The sequence below is a fragment of the Ovis aries genome, chromosome 6, assembly GCF_016772045.2.
Source record: "Ovis aries strain OAR_USU_Benz2616 breed Rambouillet chromosome 6, ARS-UI_Ramb_v3.0, whole genome shotgun sequence".
In the NCBI taxonomy this organism is placed as follows: Eukaryota; Metazoa; Chordata; class Mammalia; order Artiodactyla; family Bovidae; genus Ovis; species Ovis aries.
In genome coordinates this window covers 27,155,461-27,171,986 of record NC_056059.1, presented here as the reverse complement: position 1 = coordinate 27,171,986, position 16,526 = coordinate 27,155,461, and the positions used below count along the sequence as shown (strand labels likewise).

Genomic DNA, 16,526 nt, shown 5'->3' with positions numbered 1-16,526 from the left:
AGCATAACAGGGCCTATGGGGTACCAGGCCTCCAAAGCCCAAGCTAGTGCCTTTATCATAATACCAGGTGCCTTCCCTGTGGAATTTCAAGCCTCTGCAGGGAAGGTTTATGAGGTACAAAAAGGGTGGGGCAAGAAACAGGGTGTCTTTCTGTAAGTGTTTAACAGGTGGAGAGGCATGTAGAAACGGAGACTTCCGCGAGTGCCTGCGAACCCTATTGTTTGTTTCAGAAGCTCAGTTCCTTTTACGGGAAGCTAGGCTGGGTGGGTGGAGAAGGAAATGGCAACCCACTCCAGTGTTCTTGCCTGGAAAATCCCAGGGACGGGGGAGTCTGGTGGGCTGTCGTCTCTGGGGTCGCACAGAGTCGGACACAACTGAAGCGACTTAGCAGCGGCAGTAGCAGCAGCAAGCAACTATTGCTTTCACTTTACAGTGGTTTAAAAAGAAAAGAACAGATAGACAGTATCAGCAGAGAGACAGAAATCCTGAGAAAGAATCAAAAAGAAATTATAGAGATAAAAACAGAAATAAACAATTCATTGGGCGGATTTATTAGTAAATTGGACATGGCTGAAGAAAGAATCCCTGGGCTAGAAAATATACAAACAGAATCTTTAAAAACAAAGTAAAGAATAAAAAAAAAAAAAAAAAAAAGCACTACATACCAAAATTTCTGGATGCAGTAAAAGGAGAGGAAGGTTCACAGCAATACAGGCCTAACTCAGGAAACAAGACAAATCCTATATAATCTAACCTTATACCTACTAAAAAAAGAGAACTACAAATGAAGCCCAAAACAGGCAGAAGGAAGGATATAATAAACATCAGAGTAGAAGATAAAGAAATTTTTAAAAATATATTTAGAAAAAGTCAATGAAATTAAGAGCTGGTTCCTTAAAAAGATAAACAAAATCCACATGCCATTAGTGAGACTAACAAAGTAAGAACAGTAAAAGCTCAATTAAGTAAAATCAGAAATGAAAGACAAGTTACCACTAAAATAACATAAATAAGGAAACTACTTCAAACAATTATATGTCAAAAAATTGAACAATCCAGAAGAAATGGATACATTTCTAGAACCATATAACCTGTAAGACTGAATCCTAAAGAAAAATCTGAATAGACTGATGGACAAGGACATTCAAACAGTAATCACAAAGCTCCTAATAACCAAAAGCTCAGGACCAACGGCTTCACTGGCAAGTTCTACAGAGCATTCAAAGAATTCATACTTATCCTTCTCAAACTCTTCTAAAAAATTAAGAGGGAAAAATCTTCCAAACATTGTATAAAGTTAGCATTATCCTGATACAAAAACCAGATGAGGACACAACCAAAAAATAAAATTGTAGGCCAATATCCTTAATGAAAAAAAAGTGAAAGTGAAGTCGCTCAGTAGTGTCCGAATCTTTGTGACCCCATGGACTATAGCCTGCATCAGGCTTCTCCATCCATAGGATTTTCCAGGCAAGAGTACTGGAGTGGGCCGCCATTTCCTTCTCCAAACACAGACATAAAAACGTTCAACAAAATAACAGCAAGACAAATCCAACAATTCATTAATAAGATCATACACCACAATCTAGCAGTATTTAGTCCAGGGATGAAAGGATAGTTTAGCATCCACAAATTAATGAAAGAGATACATCACATTGACAAAATGAAGGATAAAAATCACATGATCGATACATATAAAAAATATCTATAACTTAATAACCACACACAAAAAAAAAAACCTATTAAAGAACAGGCAGAGGATCTGAATAGATATTTACCCAAAGAAGACATACAGATAGCCAATAGCCAGTTAAGAAAAGAAATTCAACATAACTCTCAGGAAAGTGCAAATCAAAATCACAATGAGATTCCCACCTCATACCTGTTAGAATGAAGTTATTGAAAAGTCAAGAAATAATAAATGTTGGAGAGGAAGTAGAGAAAGGGAATACTCATATACTGTTTGTGGGACTGTAAACTAGTATTACCTCTATGGAAAAGAGTGTGGAAATTCCTTAAAAAAAAAAATTAAGAACAGAACTACCATATGATCCCTATTCCACTATTTATCTGAGACTTCTCGGGTGGTCCAGTGATTAAGATTCCACCCTTCCACTGTAAGTCAGGTGGGCCTTAGGAAGCACCACTACGAAAAAAGCTAGTGGAGGTGATGGAACTCCAGTTGACTTATTTCAAATCCTAAAAGATGATGCTGTGAAAGTGCTGCACTCAATATGCCAGCAAATTTGGAAAACTCAGCAGTGCCCACAGAACTAGAAAAGGTCAGTTTTCATTCCAATCCCAAAGAATGGCAATGCCAAAGAATGCTCAAACTACCACACAGTTGCACTCATCTCATATGCTAGTAAAGTAATGCTCAAAATTCTCCAAGCCAGGCTTCAACAATATGTGAACCGTAAATTTCCAGATGTTCAAGCTGGTTTTAGAAAAGGCAGAGGAAACAGAGATCAAATTGCCAACATCTGCTGGAGCATCAAAAAAGCAAGAGAGTTCCAGAAAAACATCTATTTCTACTTTATTGACTATGCCAAAGCCTTTGACTGTGTGGACCACAACAAACTCTGGAAAATTCTGAGAGAGATGGGAATACCAGATCACCTGACCTGCCTCTTGAGAAATCTGTATGCAGATCAGAAAGCAACAGTTAGAACTGGACATGAAACAACAGACTGTTTCCAAATTGGGAAAGGAGTACAGAAAGGCTGTATATTGTCACCCTGCTTATTTAACTTCTATGCAGAGTACATCATGAGAAATGCCAGGATGGATAAAGCACAAGCTGGAATCAACATTGCCGGAGAAATATCAATAACCTCAGATAAGCAGATGCCACCACCCTGATGGCAGAAAGTAAAGAACTAAAGAGCCCCTTGATGAAAGTGAGAGAGGAGAGTGAAAAAGTTGGCATAAAGCTCAACATACAGAAAACTAAGATCATGGCATCTGGTCCCATCACTTCATGGCAAATAGATGGAGAAACAGTAGAAATAGTGGCTGACTTTATTATTTGTGGCTCCAAAATCACTGCAGATGGTGACTGCAGTCATGAAATTAAAAGACCCTTGCTCGCTGGAAGGAAAGTTATGACCAACGTAGACAGCATATTAAAAAGCAGAGACATTACTTTGCCAACAAAGATCTGTCTACTCAAAGCTATGGCTTTTCCAGTAGTCATGTATGGATGTGAGAGTTGGACTATAAAGAAAGCTAAGTGTGGAAGAACTGATGCTTTTGCATTGTGGTGTTGGAGAAGACTCTTGAGAGTCCCTCAGACTGCAAGGAGATCCAACCAGTCCATCTTAAGGGAAATCAGTCCTGCATATTCATTGGAAAGACTGATGCTGAAGCTGAAACTCCAGTACTTTGGCCACCTGCTGTGAAGAACTGACTCATTTGAAAAGACCCTGATGCTGGGAAAGATTGAAGGTGGGAGGAGATGGGGACGACAGAGCATGAGATGGTTGGATGGAATCACCGACTCAATAGACGTGAGTTTGAGCAAGTTCCAGGAGTTGGTGATGGACAGGGAGGTCTGGCATGCTGCAGTCCACGGAGTCGCAAAGAGTCGGACCCAACTGAGTGGTCTGAACTGAACTGAACTTCCACTGTAGGAATCACAGGTTTGATCCCTGGTCAGGGAACTAGGATCCTGCACACCATAAGCATGGTCAAAAAAAAAAAGAAAAAAAATTAGCTTTAATTTGGATTTCCCCTATGGTCCAGTGGTTAAGAATCCACCTGCCAATACAGGGCACACAGGTCTGATCCTTGGCCTGGAAAGATACCAGGAAAGATACCTCGCATACAACTAAGCCCGTGCACCACAACCACTGAACCCACATACCCCAGAGACTTGCTCCACAACAAGAGAACCTACAGCAGGGAGAGGCTGCCCATTGCAATGGAAGAGTAGCCCTGCTCGCTGCAACTAGAGAAGGCCCACACGCAGCAACAAAGACCCAGCATAGCCAAAAATAAATAATGAACACCCATCCTCAAAAAAAATGTTTTTTAAAAATACCACTTCCTAAAGAATACCATTTTAAAAATACCACTTCTCTGTTTGCTGAAGCATTAGCCAAAATATGGAAATAATCCAAGTATCCATCAATGGATGAATAAAGTTATTCATGTGAATTTTTTGGTTTACCAGGGCATATAAAGTTATGCTTACATAACACTGTAGTCAATTAAGTGTGCAATAGTGCTATATTTAAAATAACAATGTACATATCTTAATTTAGAAATCGCCAGTCTAGGTTCGATGCAGGATACAGGATGCTTGGGGCTGGTGCACTGGGATGACCCAGAGGGATAGTATGGGGAGGGAAGGGGAAGGAGAGTTCAGGATGGGGAACACGTGTACACCCGTGGCAGATTCATGTTGATGTATGGCAAAACCAACACAATATTGTAAAGTAAAAAAATAATAATAATAAAATAAAATAAATATTTCTTTGCTAAAATCTGCTAATCATCTTCTAGGTCTTGAGCAAGTCATAATTTTTTGGTGGTGGAAGGTTTGGAATACTGTAAGAATTACCAAAAGGTGACAGAGAGATAGAAAGTAAGCAAACACTGTTGGGAAAATGGTGCTGATAGATGATCAACACAGCAAACCTTTACAAACCTTTAAGTTTTAGAAAGCTCAGAGTTAGTGAAGGGCAACAAACCAAGGTATGCCTGTAGGCTTATGTATGTCATAAGCATATACACATATATACACACACATATACATGCTTATGTATGTTTATATAGCTGTGTGTGTGAAGTAAATGACAGCAATGATACAATACACAGGACGAATAAATGACACAATGAACAGGAAGAGTAATTTGGAGCTTGCTTTTGACATTAAAAATAAATCCTTGATCTGACAAAAGTTAAATCTTCCCTCTCTAGACTCTAAAATATTTCAAGCAAATGGTTGGCAAATTATTTAGAAATATAAAAAGAAAAATAGATAAATAATACTATGACATGAGTCAAGAAAACCTCTTAGGAAAACTCACTGAAACACAATAAAGTTAGTCCAGCTCTCTATATAAGCACTAGTTTGGATTTTATGCAATTCATTTAAGATTTTCAGGAAGCTAGTAGCAGTTTTCTATAAGCAACACGTTACCCCTACCCTTCATTCTTTTCAGTTTAAAGGTAGAATATTACTGTAGACAGCTAAATTCTCTGAAAAGCTTCTAGCTATTTTCAAAAAGGACTTCCTGGCTGGCTCAGTGGTAAAGAATCTGCCTGCAATGCAGGATACCTGGGTTCAATCCCTGAGTCAAGAAGATCTCCTACAGAAGGAAATGGCAACTCACTCCAGTATTCTTGACCAGGAAATCCCATGGACAGAGGAATCTGGTGGGCTACAGTCATGGGGTTCCCAAAGAGTCAGACAGGATTTGGCGACTACCCAACATCTTCAAAAACATAAAACTTTAAAAACATTTTCTTTTATCTTCCAAGTATCTCAAAAGCTATGGAAACTCACAAGAAAAGGAACTTAAATCATTCTTCTAAACCTATTCAATATATAATAAATTAGAGCTGTTTCTAAAGAATTTAAGTAAATGACATAGAAATCTTACAGATTTCCAAACAAGTATTTCCTTTCCATCTGTGATCCATCTGTAATAACATGCTAATTTTATCTACGACATAACAATCAACCATAAATCTTGTTTAGGATTCCTAATGTTCAAGGAGAAGTTTATATTCTAAAACAGTCACTATCAAAGTACTGCACATTGTACATGTAATTAAACAACAATATCCTTATAGAGAATATTCACAGCAAGAGAATAACTACAATAAACTTAAATTCAAATAAAAGTTGTTCTTTTTGGGTTATTTTAGATGACATAATATATGTCTGAATTTCTGGGACCCTTCCTAAAAAAAATTATTTTTAAAAGTATACAGTCATCAGACTTTAATATTACCTGATGCTCCATATGAAGCAACATAAAATACACATATAATCCTTAGGGTTAAAAATATATATATACAGATTCATTAAAAGTTAAACAGTTGAGAAATGTTCTGTAGTACTGTGGCCAGTGAAGAAACGTTTTGCAAAGACTTAGATCTAACAAAGGCTATAAAGAAATAAAAATCTCCAGAGAATCCTAACCATGAAACTTTTAGAGTATTTTTTAAGCTACGGTTAGGGGACTGGACGGAGAAGGCAATGGCACCCTACTCCAGTACTCTTGCCTGGAAAATCCCATGGATGGAGGAGCCTGGTGGGCTGCAGTCCATGGGGTCGCTAAGAGTAGGACACGACTGAGAGACTTCACTTTCACTTTTCACTTTCATGCACTGGAGAAGGAAATGGCAACCCACTCCAGTATTCTTGCCTGGAGAATTCAGGCAAGACTGGCAGGCTGCAGTCTATGGGGTCGCACAGAGTCGGAGACGACTGAAGCGACTTAGCAGCAGCAGCAGTAGCAGGGGACTGGAATGCAAAAGTAGGAAGTCAAGAAACACCTGTAGTAACAGGCAAATTTGGCCTTGAAATGCAGAATGAAGCAGAGCAAAGACTAATAGAGTTTTGCCAAGAAAATGCACTGGTCATAGCAAACACCCTCTTCCAACAACACAAGAGAAGACTCTACACATGGACATCACCAGATGGTCAACACCGAAATCAGATTGATTATATTCTTTGCAGCCAAAGATGGAGAAGCTCTATATAATCAGCAAAAACAAGACTGGGAGCTCAGATCATGAACTCCTTATTGCCAAATTCAGACTTAAATTGAAGAAAGTAGGGAAAACCGCTAGACCATTTAGGTATGACCTAAATCAAATCCCTTATGATTATACAGTGGAAGTGAGAAATAGATTTAAGGGCCTAGATCTGATAGATAGAGTGCCTGATGAACTATGGAATGAGGTTCGTAATATTGTACAGGAGACAGGGATCAAGACCATCCCCATGGAAAAGAAATGCAAAAAAGCAAAATGGCTGTCTGGGGAGGCCTTACAAATAACTGTGAAAAGAAGAGAAGCAAAAAGCAAAGGAGAAAAGGAAAGATATAAGCATCTGAATGCAGAGTTCCAAAGAATACAAGAAGAGATAAGAAAGCCTTCTTCAGAGATCAATGCAAAGAAATAGAGGAAAACAACAGAATGGGAAAGACTAGAGATCTCTTAAGAAAATTAGAGATACCAAGGGAACATTTCATGCAAAGATGGTCTCGATAAAGGACAGAAATGGTACGGACCTAACAGAAGCAGAGGATATTAAGAAGAGGTGGCAAGAATACACAGAAGAACTGTACAAAAAAGATCTTCATAACCCAGATAATCACGATGGTGTGATCACTCATCTAGAGCCAGACATCCTGGAATGTGAACTCAAGTGGGCCTTAGAAAGCATCACTATAAACAAAGCTAGCGGAGGTGATGGAATTCCAGTGGAGCTATTTCAAATCCTGAAAGATGATGCTGTGAAAGTGCTGCACTCAATATGCCAGCAAATTTGGAAAACTCAGCAGTGCCCACAGGACTGGAAAAGGTCCATTTTCATTCCAATTCCAAAGAAAGGTAATGCCAAAGAATGCTCAAACTGCCAAACAATTTCACTCATCTCACATGCTAGTAAAGTAATGCTCAAAATTCTCCAAGCCAGGTTTCAACAATATGTGAACCATGAACTTCCTGATGTTCAGGCTGGTTTTAGAAAAGGCAGAGGAAACAGAGATCAAATTGCCAACATCCGCTGGATCATGGAAAAGCAAGAGAGTTGCAGAAAACATCTATTTCTGCTTTATTGACTATGCCAAAGACTTTGACTGTGTGGATCACAATAAACTGTGGAAAATTCTGAAAGAGATGGGATTACCAGACCACCTGACCTGCCTCTTGAGAAATCTGTATGCAGGTCAGGAAGCAACAGTTAGAACTGGACATGGAACAACAGACTGGTTCCAAATTGGGAAAGGAGTACGTCAAGGCTGTATACTGTCACCCTGCTTATTTAACTTCTATGCAGAGTACATCATGAGAAACGCTGGACTGGAAGAAGCACAAGCTGGAATCAAGATTGCTGGGAGAAGTATCAATAACCTCAGGTATGCAGATGACACCACCCTTATGGCAGAAAGTGAAGAGGAACTAAAAGCCTCTTCATGAAAGTGAAAGAGCAGAGTGAAAAAGTTTGGTGAAAGCTCAACATTCAGAAAATGAAGATCATGGCATCCAGTCCCATCACTTCATGGGAAGTAGATAGGGAAACAGTGGAACCAGTGTCAGACTTTATTTTGGGGGGCTCCAAAATCACTGCATATGGTGACTGCAGCCATGAAATTAAAAGACACTTACTCCTTACTTAACGCTTACTCCTTACTTACGCTTACTTCTTACTTAACGCTTACTCCTTACTTAATGCTTCTTGGTGTTTTGGCTAAGATCAAGCGGTGGCTCAGACGGAAAGCGTCTGTATACAATGTGGGAGACCTAGGTTCAATCCCTGGGTCGGGAAGTTCCCTGGAGAAGGAAACGACATCCTACTCCAGTACTCTTGCCTAGAAAATCCTATGGATGGAGGAGCCTGGTGTCCATGGGGTCACAAAGAATTGGACACGACTGAGTGACTTCACTTTTCACTTACTCCTTGGAAGAAAAGTTATGACCAACCTAGATAGCATATTCAAATGCAGAGACATTACTTTGCCAACTAAGGTCCGTCTAGTCAAGGCTATGTTTGTTCCTGTGGTCATGTATGGATGTGAGAGTTGGACTGTGAAGAAAGCTGGGTGCCAAAGAATTGATGCTTTTGAACTGTGGTGTTGGAGAAGACTCTTGAGAGTCCCTTGGACTGCAAGGAGATCCAACCAGTCCATTCTGAAGGAGATCAGCCCTGGGATTTCTTTGGAAGGAATGATGCTAAAGCTGAAGCTCCAGTACTTTGGCCACCTCATGCGAAGAGTTGACTCATTGGAAAAGACTGTGATGCTGGGAGGGATTGGGGGTAAGAGGAGAAGGGGACGACAGAGGATGAGATGGCTGGATGGCATCACTGACTCGATGGACGTGAGTCTGAGTGAACTCCAGGAGTTGGTGATGGACAGGGAGGCCTGGCGTGCTGCGATTCACGGGGTCGAAAAGAGTCGGACACGACTGAGTGACTGAACTGAACTGAACTGAGAGAGACTGTTAAACTAACCATTTTATTCTAGAGATATACATATGCAACCAAAGAGGTAGGAGAATACATAATAGTTTTCTGGTCTGTAGAAATCAACTGTCACAGTGACATTCTTAAAGGAAATGTTCTACCTTAACATGACTATTAACTCTGTTTATATTGTATATTTAAATAGAAAATAACTTTTTCCTTTCATTTGAAGTCATGTTTTCTAGGCATCAAGTAAGTATAGAAAATAAAGTCATTTTAATAAACTAATCTAATCCATACTTTAAAAGGGATGTTATACTCTTAAACAGAAGTCACGCAATGTTTTGAATTGTATTAAAGTGATATTTAACGTTGTGTGAATCAGGAATGCCATATTTATAAATGATGTAATCACTGTGACTATGTTTAAATTAATTATTTGATCTCATTTTGGGGTCATAACATGTTTGTCTGTATAAGATTAGTTCATTAAATAAAATGACTTATTAAAAAGAAATGTAGACTAAACTTGCCTTGCTGTAACTGTTATGTAAGTGCTGTAAAAGTTTGCTCAAAAACTGGCATTTCAAGAATAGTAATAGACTCTCTCACTTTATGCTGACATAGAGTCATCTCTTGGTATCTGTGAAGGATTGATTGTAGAACCAAACACCAAAATCTGCAGTTGCTCAGCTCCCTTCTAGAAATTGATATATTATTTGCATATAACCTACACATACCCTCCTGAATACTTGAAATCATCTCAAGATTATTTATCAAATCTAATACAATGTAAATACGATGGGAATAGTTGTAATACTATGTAAATTGTTGTATATACAATGTAAATGACATGTAAATAGCTGTCAGCAAGGGGCAAATTCAAGTTTTTCTTTTTGGAACTTTTCGGAATTTTTTCCAATTATTTTTCGTCTGCAGTTGGTTGAATTCAGGGATGTAGAACTTGTGGATACAGAGGGCTGACTACACCATTTAAGAGTAAAGAAATAAAGTTTCATCAAAGTAGGCAACTGAAGAAATGACATACTAATATATTTAGAATTGACAACTAAATAAAGAAAAAGTTGTTATTTGGGGGAAATTTCGGCTTCCCTTGTGACTCAGCTGGTAAAGAATCTGCCTGCAATGCGGGAGATCTGGGTTCAATCCCTGGGTTGGGAAGATCCCATGGAGAAGGGAAAGGTCACTCACTGCAGTATTCTGGCCCAGGGAATTACATATACTGTACAGTCCATAGGGTCCCAAGGACTCGGACACGACTGAGCAACTTTCACTTTCACGTTAATTTACTGCTTATTGCTCTATGTGTAAATTTGCTTTGGGTAGTATTTTCAGTTCTATCTGAAAACCAAAAATATATTTTCATCTTATTCATTTTATTATAAAGAGAAAAAGATCTTTGGGGATAGGAAAAGAACATAAAGATTCACATGTATGTTATTCAGTCTTGTATTTTAATGAAGAGGATTATTTTCTGAATTGGAATTACTTAAGCCTCTGAAGGAATAATAATCTTAATAAAGCTGTTGTTGTTTAGTTGCTCAGTTGTGTCCAACTCTTTTGCAAACCCATAGACTGTAGCTCACCAGGCTCCTCTGTCCATGGGATTTCCCAGGCAAGAATACTGGAGTGGGTTGCCGTTTCCTTCTCCAAGAGATTTTCCCAACCCAGGGATCGAAACTGCATCTCCTGAGTTGGTAGGCAGATTCTTTACCACTGAGTCACCTGGGAAACCCAAACTTAATAAAACAGTATTTCATTTGAATGGAAAAACAGTAACTTTAAGTACAAAACCAGAGCAACAGTCAAGTAAGCTCTGTGAGACCAGAGACCATCATATCTCCCCCTTTTTCACTAGATCAACACTTCCCCAGCACTAGCTACCTGGTAAGGAGTAGAGAGGTCATCTGCCTGAACTACCTTTGCACTCCCATGGTGTCCTCCTCCACCCCCAAAAAAATGCTCCTCACTATAGAAGTCAGCTAGATAATTCCCATCAGGTATCAATTTTTCTGTAAAATTTTCTCTACCGATGCACTTATCACCTTCTATCATAAACTTTGCACAACAAAATGTGTATGTCTAATCATGAGTTTTGGTATCAGATAGACATGAGTTCAAACTCCAACTCAGTTTTACTAACTACAAAAATGTGGGCAAGTTTGCTTAAGAAAAATGAGCCCTGGGAACTCCCTGGAGATCTGGTGATCAGAACTCCATTCTTCTGCTGCAGGAGGTGTGTTCAATCCCAGGTTGGGGAACTAAGATCACACAAGCCACGTGGTACATGCAACCAAAGAAAAAGAAGAAAACTGGGCCCTACTTTGTACCTAAAAAGAGTGAAATCTGCAAAAAATTTTAAAAAAAGTGTGATTAGGAGGCTTAGGAGATGGTGATGGACAGGGAAGCCTGGTATGTTGTAGTCCACGGGGTCACAAAGAGTCAGACACAATAGAGTGTGTCTCAACAACAGAGTGTGACTCAACAACAACAGGAGGATTAAATAAGACAAAACAAGCGGCAAGTGAAACATTTTTCACTTTTGAAGGTTTATAGCTCTACACTTTTTATCTAATCATAACATTCAGATACTACCTACTTATCTCCTCTCAGTCAGGGAGGAAAACCAACTATATTCCCTAGTAGACCGCATGTGGCAGGAGGCTCACATGACCGTGAGTGTGACCAAGAAGAAAGGTGTTGGTGCGAGAGAGAATTCTTCTGGGAGAAGAAAGATGAATAGGCTAAATAATTATAGTGGACTACTTATTTAGAACCATAAGAAAAGAGAAACAAAAGAGGATCAAAATATATTTTTAGACTGAACTACTGAACTACTTTGACTAAAACACTACTCATATTGAACCATTTGGTAATCAAAATTTAGATTACATTTAACACAGAAGTACAAAATACAGTATCTTAAGCAAGGCAGAAGCTTGTTTCTCTTCCACTTAAATTAATTCCAGGAGTAGGTTAGGCAGGGCTGTTATGGAATTCCTCAAAGTTATCAGAGATCTAAGTTCTTCTAACTTATTGCTTTGCAGTCCCTAGGTGAGGCCCTTGTCCTTAATAAGAAATGGGAAAGAAAAGGTTACCTCTTCTCTTTTATAATTTTTTGACAAGAGTGAAAAAACTTAATCCAAGTGTCAGAAAAATATAAGAAACTTATTTTACAAAGGAGAAAACTGGGCTCAGTTACTAAGTAAATTCAACTTACTTTTCATTGGCCAAAACTTAGTCACTGACTACACCTAGCTACAAATGACACGTTATTGGTTCAAAAGAATCAGGGTTCTGCTAGTAAGGGGGAAGGGGAGAATACAAGTCTCTGCCACGTTATGTGTCACGCTTTTCTAAGCCCCCTAAAGTATACCATTTATAAATATGGAAACCCAAGATGATGGGTCTTGGCATCAATAACAGAATGGGTAAAAGTCCACAGAGTACAAAACAGAGAATTCAAGAGTGGAAAACAAAACATGTATTTTTTTTCCTGTGTCAGTAACAACAATGTAGCTATTCAGTTATACGGAATATGGAGATAAAAGTGAAGGGTACTTTGTAGAAACCTAGGTTACTAAAAGTCCAACCTATGGAATTATAAAAGATGAATCACATTCTAAAAGGTGTGTTTTATGAATAAATTAATTTCTAAATATTGCTTGATTTTTAAAAATCTATTTTTCACACGGGGCTTCCCTGGGGCTCAGTGGTAAAGAATCCACCTGCCACGCAGGAGAGGTAGGTTTGATCCTTGGGTCAGGGAGATCCACTAGAGAAGGAAATAGCAACCCACTCCAGTATTCTTGCCTGGGAAATCCCATCGACAGAGAAGCCTGGTGGGCTACAGTCCATGGGGTCACAAGGAGTTGGAAACAGCTTAGTGACTGAGCAAAGCACACATTTTTCATATATCTATTCTATAATATGTGATTCCCAAATTACTTTCTATAACATTTATTTATGTCACCTTGTCTCAAAAAGGGCTTCCCAGGTGGTGCTAGTGGTAAAGAACCCACTTGCCAATGCAGGAGATGGGTTAGATCCCTGGGTCAGGAAGATTCCCTAGAGGATGGCCTTGCCACCCACTCCAGTATTCTTGCCTAGAAAATTACACGCACAGAGGAGCTTGGCGGGCTAAGTCCATAAGATCCCAAAAAGTCAGACACGACTGAAACAACTTAGCATGAAGCACGTCTCAATAAGGAATTTAAAGTAGTAAATTCTTTCATATTTTCTCTCAGAACGCTAATAAATAAAATGTAGTACAATTGCCCCTTGTATGGTAGACTGGTGTAGAAAACAGGCTATTTAAACCAAAGCAACTGCTTCTGACTCCTAGTTGCAAAATAAAATTTATTTTCTAAACTAATTTATTTTCTAAGATAAGAAATCACTTCAGTCTACTTTGGCTATAACTTTGCTTCTAGCACCACTGTTTTCTCAAGATCTCCAAAGAGTTCAATGTTCCCTTCTCAGTTCATTTATCTCAGGATTCCCAAGTAACTGCTCTACACAGTCTTAGCCATATACTTTAGTTGCCAGTTTACATGAATGCTTAAATTCATCTTTAGTCATCTCTGTATCTACTAGTTTACACATCTGAATTGCAGTCTTCCTTGATCAAAATTTATGGCAGTTCAGGGATTTTGCACAGATTTTCCAATACAGGTATCCCTGTTGAGAGGCCTGGGTGGGTCTCAACTATAACAGTCAGCCTGGGACTGGAGAACAAAAACACCTCACAGAAAAAGTAAGAAGTGGATCTCTATATTGTTTTTAAAATATTGAAGTTCAGTGGCCAAGAAAAAAATTGGAGACACAAGGCACAAGAATATTTGATGCCATGTGCATTCCCAGTTTTATGTTTTTCAGACCCATCCTGTGAATTTGTTATTACATTTTTTAAATATGATCAGATGCTAAATCAGGAAATAACACAACTCAAGTAGAAAATAATAATATGGTATTTATTTCAAAAATCAAATCAATAATGGGCTCAAGGTATAACCCCCCCAAAAAATACAGTTCTGATATACCATCAAGCAATTGAAATAAAGTCAGATGATGATGACCCAGTAGCACATGAGTCGCAGTAAAAGATAAAAGAAGGGTTTGCTACTAAAAGATCTCCTTAACTATAAGTCAAGTCTAAGAATACATGATATTTCAAGAGATACAGTCAACTTTATGACAAAACTCTCTCTCTCTTGTCCAAGTGAAAAGACCTTGGAGGATGTATGTCTAGTCCTGTATATACTCCATATTAAGTATCTGACATGAAATAGGAGTATTTTTACAAAGTCACAGTTATATCTTCTTAATAAGGCTTAACATGTTGTTTTCTCATTGTAATGGTTTTCATTCCCTTTTTACCAATTTTCCAAACCAAATTAACTTAATAGTTGTTACATATTTTTTTGATAAGTTCTAGACCTAGAGTCTGGGATGTTTAGTATAGGAATTCTTTCTAATATTTTTCATGCTAACTTTCCTTCCTAAGTTTTTCTAATGAAATCTCCTTTCCTTACATTTTACTGAAACTGATTTCAGTTGCATATAACAGAAAAAGAAATATAGCTGACTTAAATAATAAAAAAAATGGGCTCATATTACTGAAAAATCAAAAGCAGCATTTCTCGCCCTGTCTGTATATTAGAATCACCTGGGTTGTTTTTCTTAAAACTTGTCTGTCTCCAAATCTTTATCCCAATGCCCCCTCTTCAGAGCTCATTTTTTAAATGGTCTTGAGTTCTCCAGGTATATATTAATATATATGTGTGTACAGAATTATCTACATACATATAATATGTATACAGTTATGTACATTATATGTGTATGTGTGTGCATACACATATATTTTTATATTATATACAATTATATGCCTATATTATTATATGTTAATATATTAATGTATATTATAACCATATTATAATTGTTATATACATACATGTTATATTTATACATAACAATTATATACATACATGTGTATATGTACATATATACATTATATATAATAAACATATGTGCATATATATACTATATATATATATATATAATTGTTTTCCAGGTTCCAGATAATTTCCAAAGTGTACACAAGGTTAAAACTACAATTTTAGAAGAAGGGTTGGTTTCATGCATGACTTAATCAGGATTTCAAATCTATTTATCTCTGATTCTCTAAGCCTTATTCTCTTCCATGAGTCAAGTCCTTTTGCAGGCCAGTCTACCTAATGATAGAATAATGGCCTCAGCCTTATATCCATCTGTTATACAATCCAGAAAAAGAGAAAGCTTCTTTCTCTTCAACCACAGAATAGTCTTAGGCCATTGTCTGGGCCAACTTAGTTTCTATTCCCACCTGAACTAATCACTGTGGTAAAAGAGCTAGAATTATGCTAATTATTATGATTAACCTAAATCAAGTAACATAAAATTAAAACAAAAATTTATGTCTAGAACTAATGAGCACTGTAAAATTCTAACCAAAGCAAAAGTGTCAGTTATCTCTGAATAATGCCTATACATCTCTATGCACAGGAAAACAAAAAAATTACAAGCAAACAGTGTCAAAAGTAAACAAGGACAAACACTGCAGATGCTTGATTTACAAAAAGCATTATATAACTAGGAAGGGATAGTGGAAACATTTTTTTTGAAGCCTGTGGGGAATATGGCTCCAAATTAAAACTACTAGTCTGTTATTAAGTTACAACAGATATTTATATCACTGAATATAAATATACTCACATTTTTATATTTATTCCTATGTGAAAATTATTAATGTAATTTAGAGTTGAATTATAGGGCATCTTTAGTAATGCATTCCTCAGAACAAAAAGATTCCTATGTTTTATACTCATTAAATAATGATAGTCAAAATGCTTTATATGAAAATATTTGCAATACAATCCTGATTGAGGAAAACAAAATACAAACAGGATATTTCACTATTATTACAATGAAAGAAAAATTTACTCAAACATTAGCATTGTTTGTTTCAGGTGGTGGAACTATATAAACTTCTTTTGTTCTTTCTCCTTTCTTATCTTCAAAAATTTCTTTAATTATGTACTACTCATAAATAAAAAAGCTTTAATAGACCAATTGTTGTCTCAATTATACAATCAGTGGTAATACTAAGCTAAATAAAAATCTTTCTAAAATCCTTCACTTAATTCTAGACCTTGAATTTCGAAATTTTTTTTCTTTGCCAAGAATTGAACATTAATCACGAAACCTTTGTTAATATTATGTGCACAAATGTCGATGGTGAAAGTGAAATTGCTCAGTCATGTCCAATTCTTTGAGACCCCATGGACTGTAGCCCACCAGGCTCCTCCATCCAAGGAATTTT

At 37.4% G+C, this 16,526-nt stretch overlaps 1 protein-coding gene across 1 annotated transcript in view; it reads right to left on the bottom strand.

The window, feature by feature from the left end:
- STPG2 (sperm tail PG-rich repeat containing 2) overlaps window positions 1-16,526 on the bottom strand; it is a 622,600-nt gene that overhangs the window by 421,982 nt on the left and 184,092 nt on the right. The window lies entirely within an intron of this gene.